The following is an 18514-nucleotide window of genomic DNA, read 5'->3' on the forward strand; positions in this document are numbered from 1 at the left end:
GCTTCTACTCACAGGTTCCAGTGTGGCTGCCATGAGGTACGAGTTACGTGGAAATTGTAACCATCCTAGCATAAGAAAATGGCTTCGTGGTGGTTATCATCTGATCTGAATATAAAATCAGCCATGAGGAGAATGACATCTTTTTTGTCATTGCTTTCAGCTGGAAATGGTTCTCCAGGTTTTTACTGTTGTTTATTCCAATTTCCATGTTCTTTGAGTCAATGGGGTTCTTCTAATTCTGGTTCTGGGTCCTTGACCTGACAGAAGGTGCCAGTAATTCCCATTGGCTTCAATGGAAATTCTTTGACGGGGGGGGAAAAAAAAAAAAAAAGGATGCTAGTGAAATAGTAGGAAATCTTACCCTGCCTGTGCTAACAAATGCAGCTCTGCCAGGAACCTGTTTACAAATCTGTCACCAAACCCAGTTAAAAACACAGTGTATGTCCTGGGCCTGATTTGTAATGCGGTTTGGATCTTAAGTGTGTTTTGCAAACTGAAGCCATGCCTGAAACTAGATTTGGGAGTAGCCATGTGATAGACAGATTTCATATTTCGTCTGGGGGAGGGAGCGTGAATGATTTCGGATAATGAATATGTTTGAGAATTTCAGGGTGTGGAAACAAGCATTTCAGGAACACGGTAAGACCGTTTGAAAGGATGTATTTGCTCAGCTTTTGCAGGTCATGACTTTAAGCATTGGTAGGCAGACTGATGCCAGTACTGTGGCTTCCGCACGGTCAGCCAATGGAGTACAAATGGGAGAGAAAATGGTACCAGCATAATAATAATTTTAGAAGTATCTACTTAGAAGATGAGAACCATCTAGAAAACAGATGATTTAAGCAACTTGCTTGAGAACCTTACGGCTGGAGCGGATTCTGTTCTTCCATGGGAGCATTTAGCTGCCTTTACCTTTGCTCTTAATTATTTTTCTGTTCCTGCAGTGCCCCACATGTTTTATTCATTGCATACCTTCCAGCTTATGCAACAAATGAGGTAATATACTCATGTAAACTCTCTCCTTGCATTTGCACATTCCGTGGTTCAGTACCTAGTGATTCAGCGCACAGTGCATCCTATGGAAAAGGAGTAATGATCTTTTAATTCAAGATTTTGAGCTAGATTCTACCTTTCTGATTTAGGTACCTAAAAAGTAGGTTTAAAGTCATTCAGGCAATTCCATTTCTGCAGTCTAAATTGGATATATAGATTGTGCAGATGAAAGAGCCAGGCACCCCTGAAAAGTGATTCAGAGCACTTAAAAGGCATGCGCCTTTTTCTATAGAACGCAAGGACCATAGGTGCATGTTTGTGATGATAAATGCACCTGTATGTTGTGTATGATTCTGTGTAAGAAGCAGCGAACTCCAGAACAAGAGGAAAGTGTATCTACACAAGCTGGTCGGAGGGCCTTGAATATGTTTACTTGGCATCCTAACCTTTGTTGAGGTGACATCCCAAAGGCTGTACTGCCTTTAGGAAAGGAGAGGAGATGCCCTCTTTGGACAGCAACTGGATGACTCTGGCACTTGTGCAGGAAGCAGACCTTAATTCTAGGTCCTCCTTATCCTTGACTGCATCCTCAGGCTAAGGTACTTCTGAGCACGTTCCAGAAACTCTTTTCAAAGGCCTAATGAATTCTGTGCTCTAAAATGAAAGAAATAATTGATTTTGAGCTATGTCCTATGGTATTTTTAAGTATGTCCTGTCACACAATAGCATGACACTGGAAAATAGATGATCTCAGTTGTTTGAAATGTAGAGTTTGCTTAAGCTGAGAGGATGGAATCACATGGTCAGAATCCAACCTTGCATTGTTATATGTCTACACACAAGATGACTGCATATGTAGTAACTCACACAAGTTGGAGCATGAGCAGGCCTGCTGCACTACAGCATGGTTCTTCAGAAATGCTCACAGGCAGCTTAATTGCATTAGAATTTGCAACACTCCAGTGTAACATGGTCCCATGCTTGAATGTTGGAGGTTTGATATTAACATTCGTGATTCCCATTGCTACTCTCATTAAAGACAGTAGCAAAGCAGTGGGGATAGTTCAGATGCTAAATGAATACCAGCTCAACTCAAAGTGCATCTGTGTTTTACTTCAGCAGAACTGTTTATAGTAAGGGGATTTTCCTCCCCTATGGTTTGATATTAAGTTGTTTCCATCAAGTAGACACTCATGTAAACATGATCCTCTGTATCACTCTGAAAATCATTCTATGCCAATTACTTTAAAAACAAATACCAGATGTATACTTACATTGTTTGAGGTAAATGCTCACAACTGTATAAATGGCAGCACTGGCCTTTTGGTGATTAAGGCTGCGGGGGAAGTTCCAGCTCAGAGTTTCCAGTTTTCTCTAGTTTATAATTCAATGGCAAAGAAAACAAATTTATGCTGTGGTCTAATCGGGAATATAATTTAGGTAACCACAAGAAAGCTGTTTTCTTACAAGTTCTCTTTTGTGCTTTGGTCTCATCACCTCTGCAGCAGATTCAGATGTGAGCTTGCCTTAGTCCTTTTACATGCAGAGATTGTACTAGCGTAGCTAAAACGATTTAGGCCCCTCTTGCCTCCCTGTGTGCCCCGTGCTGTTTTGTAGTTGCAATTACATATTGCTGGATTACAGTATACTACTTCTGATTTGTCTTTCACTTCTGAGAATTATCTTCTTTTTAATGGGATGTTATGGTTTTCTTCTGTTGCTGACCTGTTACTTTTATAAATGCAGTATTTTACAAAATCAGAATCTAAGTTACCTTGTGTTTAATAACAGTTATATTTGTTGCATTACCTACCCTAATTATTAGAGACAGAATATATAGATAATATACATATATGCACATACATGGAAAGAAATTATAAATATATAAAAATAATATAAATATATTAAATATAGGAAGGTAGGATAATTTTGTAGTTTGGAATTAAGGCCATAGTTGCATCACATTCTTGTAATTGTTTGATTCTCTGTCAGGAGGCGCTTTGTCTCATACTCAGAAAACCCTAGGCTACTCATGAAACCAGTGAAAGATCATAACTAGCATCCACAGTAAATACCTGAAATGAGTGGCACTCGTCTCTCTGATTCTTTGTAAGCTGCCTACATGAACAAGAAATAAAAAATTAAATAAGAAAATGGACTTGGCCTGGAGTGTGGTATTTCTCTTAGAGAATTTCTAGACAAGTTTGAAGGGATTCTCTTTGTAAATTCCACTTCATTTCAAGGGAAAAAGCAGTAGGAAGACACTTATCTAAAGGGGAAAGTTGGACTTGCCGTTACTCATGTGATGGATTTAGAGTCCTCAGTAATAATGAGGAAAGGTACTTAAAAATTCTTTCTTGTCCTTTACCCTTTGGTTCAGGCACTCCCTCTATTACATTTGTGACTACCACTAGAAGGAGGAATATCCTAGTTAGTGTATAGAAACCCAAAAGCATGGAACCTATAGCACTTATGTCCAGAATTTCAAGCTGTTCTGTCCCCCTTACCCTCAGAAATGTAAAGATTTCAAACTTTCTGCAATGCTGCAGTGTTGTATCTGCATGGTTAAGTATTTAGACGGTAGTAGTAGGTTCAGTGCACTTAGGGCTTTTCATCTCGTATACGAAGCCTGAGGCTCTGCCATGAAAAGAGACAGCTGTCTCCTGGTAGACTTGATGATGATGTGTCTGAAACAAAAATCATGGTAAGAAAATCATTTTAGAAAGTTTAAGGGAGTTTAAAAAAATAGAATGAGACATTTTTATTTTATTTTCCTCACTGTGGAAGTCCCAAGTGTCATCTTAATAGAAAACTTTATGTTTAAGACTCAAAGGTAGCCATAAAACCCTCTTTAATTGACTTACTATAGTTTAAGTATGTCACCAGTTTTTCTTGTGGAGTTTCAGTCCTTTGGAGGAGAGAAGGGGGTGGGAAGCTGCAGTGAATCTGTTCTTTGCAGTGGTAGAGAACTTCTCTATTTTTTGCTTTGCAGGATTACAGGGTAGCAGACACTAAGTCTGTGCTATTTGTCTAGTTTTACCTTTTGTTTTTGTTCATGTAGGGAAGCGGGAGTTAAGTGAGGGCTAAAGAAGATTACAGTCACCCAATAGCTTGGTTTGCATGAGATGAGATGGGAGCCACTGTGCAGCTGTGGCCTCTTCTCAGCCACACTTTAAGACTTTAAATTAAAATCAAAAAGAAAAGGAATTCTGTTACCAGAAAGTGGGTTATTCCCATGTGGATCGTCATCAGCGTTTGGAGTCACAATTTCTATTTGACTGAATGGAATGGCTAACAGCAATAAGTAGTACGTAGGTCACTATCTCTTACATAGATCAGCCGCTTAAGGGGAGAAAAGATGTACTTGCCAGTAGATGTCACAGATACTACCTGAAAATGCTGGGATGTGGGAATTCTTGTTTCTGTTCTGTAGTCTGGAAAGCAGGTTTGCGCATTTAAAGCTGCAGGTCGTTCTGCCCTGCCTATTGCAGCCTCCCATTCGATCTGTGCTCTGGAGTCTGCTCTGCTCCTTCATCTCCCCCAGACTAATCAGTTTGTTTCCAAGCTAACCAAGTGGCTTTCTTCAACATACTGCATTGGTACCATCTGTTGATATTGCCGATACAACAGCAGAATTTCTTTGCTCTCTGTTCTAGTGCCACAGCAGCTCCTGGGGGCCAGGATGAGACACTGCGTGAAAAGCCCCAAACGGCTCGATACTCTTTTGTAATGAGGCGGATGCTCAGCTGGTCTGGGGGAAGGTTGTGCACCCAGCCTGAACATGGAGGGGCTGTGTGCGGTTAAGATCTTCTTCCCTGTAAGTGGAATATTCAGAAAATAATCGCACTACTCTCTAGGAAGCTTACAGGGAGCGTGGACAAAATGCATTTTTCAGAGCTTTATTACTTGGCCAAAATTTGGCAGGTTTTCAAAAGGCTAGTACAAGACATAGCTCTGACAGAGTCTCATCACTTACAGCAAGGTAACCCCTTTTCCCACCCTCGATATCTCTCCCAGAGCATGCAGACACAATAGCTGCTCGATAGAATGGTTGAAAGAAAAACATAGGAAAAATGAGATTGTTCTCCTTTAACCCCATATTCAGAACAGCTGTACTATTTTAGTTGAAACTTACCAGAAAAATTCAGCCTGACACAGACACCCAGCATGGAAAATTTCAGCTTGAGCACTTAGTTTGGCATAGTTATAAACAACTGAAAGCAGAGTCCTGTAGTGGAAAGTGTTAAGCAAACTTAACTATTGGTGGAAGTGTCAACAGTGCTTATAATACATGTATAAATGTATGCTTCTGTGCGTAAACAGATATTTGGTGTCCTAGGAGTAGGTATCAGCGGTTGATTTGGATCATGCTATTACTGATTAGTGACAAAGCAATGAATGAGATACAGCAGTCTGTAGATGCCATTGCTTGCTCATTTTGAGTACTGCTGGGACAGTACAGCAGATTTGCTGCAGTTCTGATGCGTGAGAAGGCCTTACCTGTCAATAACCGTGAAGCTACTTCTTTCAGACCAGCACAAAGGAAATAATTAAGGAGAGCTGAGCAGGCATTTGGCCGGTGTAACAGTGGCTAAGTGAACTTGTTTGCTGCAACTCTGAAGAATTAACCTCTGAAGGTGGTTTTGTAGCAACAAAGTAACAGCTGTGGAAAAGTCTGCATGTAGTGTATTCTCACCAGCCATACAGCACAGTTCCTACGCTTGGGAGAGGAAAGGATGTGAGTTTTATATATGCAATAAACTTATCAGTCTGTTTTACTTCACTGAATTACACTGGGAAATATTTAAAACACTGATTTTAGCTTAATTAAACGAGGGGCAACAGAACCAACAGTGTTCTTTAAAAAATTATGGGGACAGCTTCTCCTCATCTCCCTGTGCAGCAAAAATAATTATTATGTTTGCATCAGCAGTTTCTCCTCTTGAAAGTTGCGTTTAGGTGGTATAGGCTTTCTGTGATTTCTCTTTTGCATGGTATGTACATACTGCAGTAATCCATTTTTTCATCAGCTTGTTGCTAACAATGAGCCACCTAAGCTCTGAAAACCTCCCTCTGCTGTTAGTTGTAGAAGAATGCTTAAAGGATTTAGGGATGTCAGTCATCATCTTGTTTTTAGCAGGAGTGTGTGTATGTGTGTGGGGGGGGGAGGGGCGAAAGAGAGCACGAGCTGGAGTTCAGAAATTACACTGTGTGTGTGGTCTGAGGTTATTTCTCATTTCATGAAATGCGTGCTTCATTCTTGGCTCGGGCAAGACTTGCACGTCACTGAATAAGTCCCTTATCCACTTTCCAAAACACTGAAGAGAATTGAAAGGGCTCTGTGGGTGGACTGCTACTATCAGCAAAAGCAAATAAGCTAACTTATTTAGCTAAGCATTTTTTAATACTTAAACATAGTAATCTTCAGCAATACTTGAACAGTTGTGGCCAGCCGTCGGAAGAGAAAGGAAAAAAAAACTCTTGAGGTTTAAGTTGCCACACCTTAATTAACATTAAAGGCCAGATTATAGTTTTTGGTGTGTGAAGGTGCTGTCTGATCAGTCCGGGGAGAACCCTGGGGAATGATTAAATGACCTGACTGTACTGCTAGAAGTCCCCTGTGGTGTGCTGGTGGTAGTTTGTTCAGGATTTCACCTTCCTTTAATCAAAATGTGGTACAAACTCATTACTCCCCCAAAAAGATGAAACCAAAGACTCCTTGTATCAAGCGGTTTTGATGTCCACATAAGTAAATGGTGCTACCCTGAAAAACCATGCGAGTCCAGCAGCAAAGAGCCATTGTAGCTAATACTAGCTCTGTGCTAATCTCAGCACCCAAAATAAATTACGGTTTGTTTCACGGCAGCAAAAAAAAAATAAATAAATAACTAAATAAATAAACCCTGAACACAGTCAGGATGCTAATGAACCCAACCAGCAACTGCAGGTGGCTGAAACCCAAATGGCAGGATGGCACCAGGGAGCCTTACAAAATGTTAGTATTCAGCTAATTGGAAATGATTTGGCCAGAAGAGAGTTGAATACTCCAAATTCTGTTTTCAATCCAGCAGAGTATCACTAATCTTGATAGTTTTACTCTAAATGAACAATGTGGCTCATACCACAACTGCCTGATCCATGTGTTTACAGGATTAGCTTTGTTATTCCTCTGAACTAAACCGATCTGGAAGAACCTCTTTCAAGGTGAATGTCACACAGCAATTTTAGAGCTTGCATGGTCAGAATCTGAAAGGCTGTGCAGGGCAAAGCACAGTAGTGTAGATTTGATCAAGGCATACTCTGACAGGTACATAGCAATGATCTTGCACTGGGTAGCATGGGACAGACTTTTATTTCTCAAGGGGGTAATAGAGTGCGGGGATGAAGGCCTTCGCCCAAGGAGGGAGGTTCTGTCTCATGCTGTGAACGTTTCATTGTGTCACAAGAGAGGAAACAGTTGCATTGCCATTGGTGGGATTTTGTTTAGGTCTTTGCATTCCTCAGATACCTTTCACCTGCCAGTGCTAAAGCTAAAACTTTGCCTTTTAGGAGGCACTGTTACTCTTTGCTAAGAGAACTGAAGTGGTTGCTGGCAGCCTCCATCCGAGTCCCAGTGTGTTACTGGTTGGACAAGCCTCTCCCAAAGGTTTCACAGTCTGAGTAAACACTGGAGAAATGAATGCTGTCAGCAGGGTGTTGAAGCACAAGGGAGAAGGCGAAATGTGTTTGATGTTTTTTGCTTCCTTCGTTATGTGAGCAATTCCTACTTGCCCTTGCAGGCTGAAAACTGATGATTTGCCAAAGCAATGTCACATATTGTCTTCACAAGATGTACAGAGCCAGAAAGAACGGGCAGCGCTTGTGCATTTCTTATCCATGTCCACAGCCTGGTGCTGGAGACCTCCTCCATCACATCTTGCAATGTAGGAAAAACGGGATGGGCTCAGCCTTCCCTTTGATGTCAGATCTGTATCTGTCCCTAGTTATCTTCTACATGGGGGGAAACTGAGGCATAAGGCAGTTACACAACACGTGCAAAAAGTCTGTGCAAAAAGAGCCATGTTGCCAAAGGCCTGAACTACAAGACGATTCTTCCTTTCCTTAGGTTCACTGGCATCCTGTGGCAGATCCTCTTAGGTTTGTTGACAAACCTGCTCAAATGGTGAGCACTGGAGGAGCTGTGAAATGAAGCACTTCATGCAGTTGTGGATGGTAAGGAAGTCTCCACAATGTGTGTAATTGCAATCTAGACAGGTTAGTCAGCAGAGGACCAGACAAAAAATAAATATGTTGGGACATGTTTAATTAATTCTTAAAGCTAAACAAATCTGGATGAAGGAGCAAATTAGCTGAGGGTGGAAAGTGGGACTCGATGAAGGCTTTCCTACCTGCCCATTACAAACGATCTACAGAGAATTCTAGATAACTGCACACCAGTGCTTTTATTTGTCTATCCTGCCCTTGGATCACAGCAGTCGATGGTGAAGTTCTCCACATTTTCACCAGCTTTGAAGCTGAAACTTATCTTTCATTGGTGTGTATTTAGTCTGACTAGTTCTGTAGAAGGTGTTAGCCCCCATTCATTTGTGCTGAAAGGACAGCAAGTCCAGCTGCCGAATATGGGACTTTTCTCAGGGGTTGTCTGCATTAATGTCTGGCTACCAAGAGCCAAGTTCTGTTGCCAGACCTCCATGACGCTGTCCAGACAAGGCTTTCCCAGAGTTGGATGAGCCTAGGAAAAAAAACCTCTTCACGAAATCAGTGCCAGTTTCAAATACCACGTTATAAAGTGCTTCTACTTCTGAAGCTACCAATCGGAAACCTCTGCCTGGAAGAGGGCTCTGAATGAGCTGCTATTATAGGACCTGACACTGAGTTCTCGGTGGTAAATAACCGCATTACTCTTTGGGGCCTGTGGGTGTCAAAGAAAAGATGCATGTGAGAAAAGTCACTGGCTGAAAGCAGAGCATGTTTTGAACACTAGAGGTAGTTCAGCAGCCCAAGCCTGTTTCTGATTAAAATCAGAGTCCTTCAGATGAATGGAATGTAAACCACATACCAATTATTGGAATCCCATAAAGGAAACTCCCTTTTCCGTCTGTCTATCCATCCATCCATCTGCCCACCCACACAAGTACAGCGTCTCAGAAGTATCCCTCTTTAGAAATGATGGAAAAACTCAGAGCTTGCTTACTTCCTTTTCCCTTACCTCCCAGGTGCTAGACTACAACTGAAGAGATGAAATTGCAATGAAACCGCTTACATATCAAAGAAACAGACCTGCTAATTAAAAGGATAATATTTCCTGGCACCTAGACAAAATAGACAAAGCTGAATCTTGAGGCCTTCCTCAAGCAAACTTCTGTGGGAATGTGGCTGCATGAGAACTGCAGGAGCAAGCCTTAGAGTAAGACCTGCTCAAAAGGAAAGCGTTAGGTCAGTGCACGATCTAGAAAAAAATGTATTCCTGAAAAATAAAATTACATATATACATGCTTTGTTTGCCAGAGTTCTCATTACTTTGCGTTCCCATTGAACTGTACGTTGAGGCTCTTTTATGTCATTAATTGTAGTAATTAATCTTCTCATCACGTCTATGAGGCAGGAGATGTTTCTGCTGGGTCAGCTGAGCATTGCAAGTATTACAGTATCTATTTTACAGATGGTAAAACCAAAACACAGAAGTTCAGAGAAAGCAAATCAATGCCAGAGTAGGGTAGAGCTCCACTCCCTCCTCTAACCACAAGACATGCTGTCTCTCCTAAGTGTACGCTAATTTCAAACATACTTCTTAAATGATCCTCCCTATATGAATAAGGGCAATATGTCTATTTCAGTGAGTACTCTCTACTTCTAACATCTAAGGCCCTACTTAAAGAATTTAGATCCATGATAAAGGTAACGTTATGGCATGTTTCTTATGTTGCTACTATACTTGCAGGACAATTCAATTTGAATGCAGCACGCAGCCCTTGGACAGCTGGAAGAAGTTTTAAGTGTTAATAATTTGGGTAAAAGTTGGTTCTACAGTAGCATTATGATTTAGGTCACTGTAACTGTTTTCTGATACTCTGCTGGCCTCTAGAGGGATAACTTATATATGGGCTGAAGCATTAACCCAGTGAGTTTAAGCACTGCAGCAGGCTCTTGGATCTTTCTTGCCAGGCAAGTCTTTTCTGTCTGCAGCGCTTTTAAGGAGTGAGGCTTTGTAGCTCTTTGGAAACACTTTTCTTCAGTTCCCTAATTTTCCTTCTGTCTGGGCAACAGATTCAAAGTATTTTACTTCTGCCTGAAGAAATAAGGGTAGAAGATCCTGGCAATAAACACCTCTGAACCACTGAAGTGAGAAGCTCTGAGGAAAAGGTGCCAGAGGGGTGAGTGAGAGAGAGGTGCATAAAAGAGAATACTGTATTTTATGTGTAATATTTATTCATACTTTAAAAGCTCCTAAATGCTGAGACATCTTTTCATGAATCCTGTCATGCCCAGCAAAAACACAGCTACACTCTGAAAAAGGGCCATGGCTTTGAACCCCTGGAAAGCAGCAAATCTCCCTTGGCTTTCTCCATTTCTGCTCTTCTACTTGCTGCAGAATTTTACTGTGTTCCCTACTTCATTCCCAGGTTCCACCTTTGTATTTTCTTCAGGGTAAATGTATTAAATCTTTAAAAAAAAAAAAAAACAACAACTATTTGCTGCCCAGAGCAGATAATGGGTTATAAGCAGTAGCTGCTTGCAGGGTACTTTGTCGCTTTGTTCAGCGTTAAGCAGGCATTTTCCTAATACTTCAGTGTAACTTTCTGTAAGTTCACAGCATAGGTGTAGACATCTTGGTACCTCTGCATAAAGGCCTGAGTTATTCACCAAATTCATCCTTTCTCTTTACCTACAACCAACAGCATACACCGTCCAGTTCCCCAGCTCCCTCCTAGCCCATTGCCTCTGCTCATGATAGCCAGTTCGCTGCTAGTCTCTCTTGTCTCCTGATACCTCCATTACCACTCTGTTGGCAGTTTGCCATTTGCAGTGAAGTTCATTTGCTGGACCCCAACCCAAACTTACTGCAATTCCTTTGTGCTTACTAATATGATAATCATAGAATAGGCTTATATTAGTTTCTCCCTTTCTCTTTGAAGTGACTATCAGGAGCTTTCAGTGTAGGGTGCCTACACTTTCTCTAGTGCCTCATCTAGAGACTATCCTGATGTCAAATGCTGTCTTTCCATTTAAGGTGTCATACCCATTGACCAAACTCTCACACAAAGTCCATTGCACCATTTAAACATGTATAGGAAATGTTACTGGTTGCAACAAAAAGCCAAGTAAGGCCTCTGCGGAAGGGTACATATCTGTCACAGGATTTGCTTCTGTTGAGCTTTATTCTAGTAAAACACTAAATGATGTCAAATACTGAAATAATCAAGATCCCCAGCTGGAGTCTAATGAGCAAAACTCAGTTTGACTTCAGGAGAACAGGACTTGTGTGGAAAAACAGAAGATCCTACACCATTCCAGCATGCCTGCCTACTATGCAAAGATTTCCCTTAATTCCTTCCCTGTGCAGTTATTCTACTGATACTTCATCAAAATACCAGGACCTGAGCTTTATGTTATTCATCAAAATTTACGTATACTCTTCAGGATATACAGGCAGCTGTAAGGTTAAAAGACAGCAGTATAGTAAAGTAACATATAAACATTTGATGAGACCTATTAAAATTATTTGAACAACTACATGTGCTCGCTTGTGTGTCTCCCTTTAGAAGCCAGACAAGGTAGCTTGTATAAAGCTAATTTTCATGAGGTTGTGTATAGTTACTAAATACAGTTAATGACGATTCTAATGAATCCATGTAGTTTCCATGTATTGTTACTAATAAATATGTCTCTAAATGGAGTGTGGATGAAACAAAGGAAATTCTAACTATTTGTTTCAATTAGGAAAATCAATAGAGCTTTGTAGACCTGCGGAGTTTTGATATTGTTTTGTGGGTTCGGTTAGTGTGCGAAAGGAAGCAAACCAAAAAGCCGCTATTGGTTTGGCCCCAAAACGTGCACTAGAAATTACTAGATTAAGAGATGGTAACTGAAGAGGCCAGTGTACTGCAGCAGCGACATGTCATCTGTGCAACAAATAACTGAGGTCAAAGAGAAGGCACAAAGACCACATTCAAAGACTGTGTCCTTTTGTTGTGGGAAATATTCTCACGATGCAAACGCTTATTTGTTCAAAGAAACCTTGTAGAAACTTCTAGAGACTGGGACAAACTCAAAAAATATGCAGGTCAGTGCAAGTCTTTCAGGAAGACTATACCAGGGGATTTTGGATTCATCAACTTGCAGGTAACAACACAGAACCCACTAAAAATGTTGCCCTTCTGCAGCTGCTACAATTAGACAGCAATAATCACCATGTTATTAAATGGGAGTTAAAATAGGGCTTGGTACAACTCTGTGGCTCCTCTAACTTCATAACCAGATTATCAAAGACAACCTAGGGGGATGAACTCGCAAAAAAATTGTCATGCTATGAACAATTTATATAGGGGAAATCCTTCTCTCTCTCCTGGGTATTGTTACATTTAAGTTCACATGTAGCTGTAAAAAGCTTACGCTAAAACTCTGTGTTGTGAAGCACAGGAGTGCTGCATTCTTTGGCAGAGAGTAGCAAAAGGATATTCAACTATCTGCTGCATTGTATGGCATATCCAGACCACTTACTATGGAGCCTAAATTAGGTGCTGAATCTCTTTATCTTCCCCAGAGCTTTGGTTTGAATCACTCATTATTCCCTTGAATTTAGATGCTGTAACAGGCGTGCAGCGCCACTGAATATGGCCCAGAATGCTTATGGGCTTAGGAAAAGAATTCTTGCCTGAATAAAAATGTAGCTTTGGTTTCAGGCATGTCAGAGCTGGATCAAAACTTTTGCAAAGGCCATGGCTTCTGAAAAGGTTTCATCTTTGTCTACAAGGTGCACCAGGCTTTTTCCTATATGGTAAGAGCATACTGTGTGCTGGAAAGTCAATCCTCTCTTTGCATTTACATCAGCAGAATGTAACTATGCTCATGCTGACAGAGGAACTTAGCGGCTCGTCTGGGAAGGATATATGAATACTGAGTAGGAAATTATTTTCTCCCATTGCAAATAACAAACTTTTAAGTCTTGTTCTAGAAATGAGAACTACAGAGAAGTGTGATCATTTACAGCACTCACTGTTATGATTCAAGCAGTCAACAATTGATTTCAATCTGTCAATCAACTTGCAGATATCAAATGCTTGCTGTTCTCATCAGTGGAAGCAGGAGGTAGCAAGAAAGAAGTGAGCCTGAAAGCCATTTTACAGCATATTTCAGCCATTTACAGCATATTTCACAGCAGGATATGGTGGTGCAAGATTTGGTATGACCCCACACTGGCTGAAATGTGGTATATTATGACAAATGGGTTGGTTCATGTACACAAACAACTCTTTCTAGCCTTTCTTAGTTGAAAAGAAGTTAGAATGTCTAATTTAACTATTAGGTGATTGTTCCAGTGAAACGCAAGTCTTCTGTATTTCAAGCAACAGACCAACATCTGGTAAATGATGCTGAACCAAAAGTCTTTGAAAAGAGTAGTCAGATATTCATACACAGCTAATGGGGAAACGATGTGTTAACCGTAATGTCTCTGTAACCTTTAAAGGTTAATAAATTAGAGAATTTAAAGCCAGAAGGGACCGCTACCTTCTTTCACAACCACAGAATTTCATTTGCTTGCCCTTTTTTGTATTAGGGCACTAAGTGTGCACAAAATATGGGAACTTTAAACAGTTTGTGAGATAGGAGCTTTCACTGTATTTCATATTTCCAAAACTGGCTAGAGCAACATATGCATTGGATAGGCTTCAGATGTTCATTATAATTAGCAAATGTAAGTATCTGAAAGCTAACTGTGCCTCTACGATCTCTCCGTATTATTTTACTGTGTCAAGAACACAAGATACAAGGGCTACCATTCCATGGTCCATTCTGCATCCCTCTGCACACACTGTGATGAACAAGAAAACTGGTTTCCAGTAGACCAGTTGAAACGTTTGCCTGGAAACAGTGATACAGGGATGCATACCGGACTTACATTTTCCATACCCCATCGCACTCCCTGCTTTGGTTTGAAATTGCTGAATAGGAGTTCACCTTTCGTGACTGGGATTTAAGAAATGCCCCAAGAAACGGAAGACACTCATTGGAATAATAGGAGAAAACAACTACTTTCAATTTGCAGGGGGGACTGCTTCTGGTGACAGTCTGAGGGGGTCTGTTCTGCACACTGAATGCAGTAGCAGAGGAGACAGGACTGTTTAATGAAGGACATGGTTATCTTTTTCTAGCCTTCATTCTGAGGAAACTGGAAAGTATTTACTGAGCAAAGCAGAGCAGGGGTGGTGGAATGCTGCCACTGACAACTGAACTCTTTTTCTCTCTCTCTCTCTCTCTCTCTCTCTCACTCACATATACGCATTTAATGTGCCACACATCACCAAGAATTTGACAGGTAATCATTTGCTGTACGCTGGGGTCTCACTTGCAGAACTGTAGAGCACTTGCAGTAGCCACAGAAGTCAAGAGGAGTGGTGTCTGGAAAATGCAATGTGCTTGCTAATGCTAAAAAGTCTGAAAAAATCAAATGCTAGCAGCCTCAAATTAGACACCCTTGGAAATTAATCTCTCTGTGCTTCAGTTCCCATCTGTTATAATATTCCCTTGCTTCAGAGTCTTGTTATAAATGCAGTCATGCCTGTGAAGCAGTCAAGTATTACAGTATAACTGAGAGTGGTGAGCAACTTAGCAATTTTATATTCAAAGTTGGGTTATGCAAAAGAACAGAGGGAATGGGACAAAATGATGACTAGCAAGTCACTCTGTAAAACCTCGCCATACCCTGAGGCAAAAGCAAGCAAACCCAAGGCAGATTTTTATGGGCAACAGAAGTTCTGATGTTCTTCACTTTAAAGAACTGACTTTGCAACTTCATTGTGTATTTTTAGCTCTACATGTGTGCACCACACATGCAAAATACTGCCATTCCTAATAGCCCTGCTTTTCAGGATCCTTATAGGCCTAACCGTAATTGGAGGCTCCTAAAATACTACTTATATTCCTACCCTTCTGCTTCACTAGAAAAAATGTTTTTGTGTTTTCTAAATCATTTCATCTTTATGTCTGTAAATCTCAGAAATAAGTAATTTTTAATCCACGAGCACACCCTTGCTCCCTCCAAAAATCGAGAGCTTTGTATTCTATAGCACTGTCCTGTCTTTATCTCATTTGGTTCTCAGTTCTTTAAGCAGTTGTTTACAGATCTAGCTGACAATTATTTATCTTCCCTTTGTTTTTTACCTTCCTCACTCCTTCCCCTATTCTTCTTCTTTCTGAGGATGTTCTTTCTTGTATTTCAATTAAATGATTTCTCTGTGTAATACTGGCAATCACAGCTTCGGAAGACAGAAGAACTGCATCATATTATGCACAAAAATCTTACATTCTTTTCCTAATACGCTATGAGATGTTTTCTCATCTGTTTTTGTAAATGTTACTTAAATTTGAAGTATTTCTAACTTAAGGTTTTTCATATACCACAGACCTTTTCTTCTACCGGTAAAGGAAAGCCATAAATATTTAAAGGCTGGCATTCTGTATTTTCCTTACTTCAAAGGTGCTTTTATGATCTTACTGGAATTTCCCTTCCTGAGAATATATTCATCAAAACTGTCATTAAATGTAATCATCATTTGAAGACCAAAAGGTTGACTAGATACAATATACGTTTGCAGTCAACGTAGGAACATGGCTGAAATATCGCTCTTCTGGATGTAAGCCCTGGCTATGTTTCCCTTCCAATCACTATCCATATAACAAAAGGAATGATGGACTGGTTTGCAACAAAGCCAACAAAGATCTGTCTCATGCATGCTCCTTATCTGATGTGCTATGCTTCTTTTTGCTCCTGCTCTAGGTCATAGAGACCAAACATCATGTCCTTGGGTGAAACAGGAGACAAGGGGACTGCTGAGTTCTCCAGGATTTGCAGCTTCCAGATGTTTTTACATAACTGTTCAAAATTGAGATATTGGTGAATGGCTTTCATTTTGTTTTTCTACAGCACTCTCTCTTGCTCCTGTGCCCCTCCTTTATTTATGTGGTATTTGAGATGGTTTAAGGTACGGGCCTATATTGTCTATCCATTTTTATTGTGGCTCTGGATCTAATCAGTGCTGCTAGTGATTGAGTGAACATCTCTGTCTAGTAGCTTTTTACAAGCTTCTTTATGCTTTCTAAGTAGTTTTGTCTTTGGCAAAATTGTTTGACGCTGCTGGATTGAATGAAACAAAAATCGTCAAATTAATTTCTGAACTCTACTAATGGAAAGGTGTAATGTGGAAAAAATAAATCATTACTTTGAAAAGACTCCTATGTTGTGTCTCATAAAACAGCCCTCAGATGTTCTTCAGTTTGATGAAATGTATTTATTTTTATTACTCTTCCTAATATCTAATAATGAAACTTTCTATTTATATGTAGTGCTTCATCTTTAAAGTGCCTTGAAGACATTTGTTATCTGAACATCTGCAGGACTGGATGTCCTTCCATTCAAAGTCTCTCCCACTACTGGACGAGGCAATCTGATGTCTTAAATGATTCCAGCGGAACTTTACCGGATGCCAGACTCCCGTGGACAATGATTTTGCTTCAGCTTTAACCTCATCTCCTATTGGCTCAAAGGTTTACAGCGTATTTTTAAGCATTCTTGGCTGTAGATTCAAATGTGCTATAGTAAAATAATATAATTCTAAAAACAGAATTGTATTCTTTTAACTGGGGCTTTCTGAATACAGGTTACTTGGTACCTTTAATCTCAGAATCATGTAAAAATCAAGTGCAAAAAAAGTACATAAAGGCATACCATCCCTGTTGGGTTTATTTACAACATTCTCTCTTTACTGTGATCTGTTTTCATTTTTTCCCAGTGCTTTAGTTGTGCTTGTAATTGCAAGAATTTAATGCCTTTTCTATAGTGTGAGCTGGTCATGTTCATGTTCATCTACAGGAGTCACACTGTGCCAGTATGGATGTTGAGGAGGAGCTTCAAGTAAGTGAGCGCACCTGGTTTACTCTACTGTAAAATGTAGCCCTCCCATGCACACCCATTTAGTATCTAAGGCTGCAGTGGAGCAGTATCTAACAGGGGTACAACCTGCCAAGCAGCTTTTTATGATTGCCCTATGGCAAAGACTGTCATCTCCCAGCTGTGAAGGTACAATGATAACGGAGTGCTCCCTACTTCCATTGCAGCAGAGTTGGCCATGTGAACCTAGCAGTCACTTAGGGTGATTTACTGCAGTTTGCAGTGTGGAGCAACTTAAGGGAGAATTAGGCAACAAAGCTCAAGAGGCCCACCGCCTCCTGCACAGCTTATCCATTTACAGCAGCAGAGCTAAGGGGTAACTCTCTGAATTGGTGAGATCACAGCACCAAACAAAGGACTATTGAGCTGGAAATCAAGTGAACAGTTCTGCTTTGGGCCTAAGCAATTTGGGGATCTCACATTAATCTTACATGGGGTGTAAGTCTGTGTTGACTGACGCAGAAACAAACTACTTACACAAGGTTTTAAAAGAAGAGTGTGAAGATTTAGCCAACTCAAATTTGGAGCTGAACTGTCACCTCCATCTCATGGACAATGGGGCCTATTTGCCTTGTTTGGAACTATTTAGTTTGTCTTTCTTCACTTGGACCTTTTGGGGGTTGAAATTAGGAAAAGGCAGGTGAGTGTGTTTCATGAGAAAGTTTAAAGGAAAGAGTTCACGTGCAACATGTAATCAATCGTGTTTTGTAAATATGATTACAGCATTTACACTGCATCACATGAAAAGCCAAATGTTATGTGACATCTCCACCACTGTAAACTTTAAAGAAGCTTTTTTAAAGTGTAGTGATGCATCTCTGAAAGTGGATGCCAGCTGTCAGCATTGAAAGCAGCAGTGCTCTGATCTTAAAAGGGTGGTAGTGGAGGGTGCAAATGCCAAGCTGTCAGTGGTGTGGCTACTTAGGGAAGAACCAGCGATTCACTGTCACCTGCTTCAGTTACATTGAGCAAGTCTGGCATCTCTCCAGCTGTGCCTGTGATGAAATCATTATGGGTGTCTCACTACAGCATCTGGAGAGTTGTCTGTGTTTGACACTGCCTCCCACTATCTTAGTGCTCTGCTTTGGTTAATCTCCTCAGTGGATATTTTATTTATAGAATTTGGGCTGCTTTTCCAGGATTTGACAGCGAGTGTGACTTTTGAATATTTCTGTAAGGAGCCAGCCAAACACAGTTAATTCTGGACAGATGGCTCTGCACAGAAAATGGCATCTGAATTTGTGCTTGTTATTCAGGCAGATCTGAGGGAAACTGCTTTCTGGCTTTCATTTTTACTTCCTGTCACCATGATCCGTCATGTACATCTGGCCAGTAGCTTCTAGGCAAGAAAAA

The 18514-nt window shown here is 40.6% G+C and overlaps 1 protein-coding gene across 3 annotated transcripts in view; it reads left to right on the forward strand.

Annotated features, from left to right (window-relative positions):
• Window positions 1-16963, forward strand: part of ERCC6L2 (ERCC excision repair 6 like 2) — a 75687-nt gene extending 58724 nt beyond the window's left edge. For 2 of the 3 annotated variants that reach the window (XM_068926900.1, XM_068926902.1), the window contains exons 21-22: window positions 4650-8205; window positions 9210-16963. The gene's annotated coding sequence lies outside the window, so the exon portion shown is untranslated. Of the gene's footprint in view, window positions 1-4054; window positions 4305-4649; window positions 8206-9209 lie in introns of all 3 variants that reach the window. The other variant, XM_068926903.1, reaches the window with a different exon arrangement.
• The last annotated feature ends 1551 nt before the right edge of the window (window positions 16964-18514 follow it).

Source organism: Struthio camelus, chromosome Z (genome assembly GCF_040807025.1).
Source record: "Struthio camelus isolate bStrCam1 chromosome Z, bStrCam1.hap1, whole genome shotgun sequence".
Classification (NCBI taxonomy): Eukaryota; Metazoa; Chordata; class Aves; order Struthioniformes; family Struthionidae; genus Struthio; species Struthio camelus.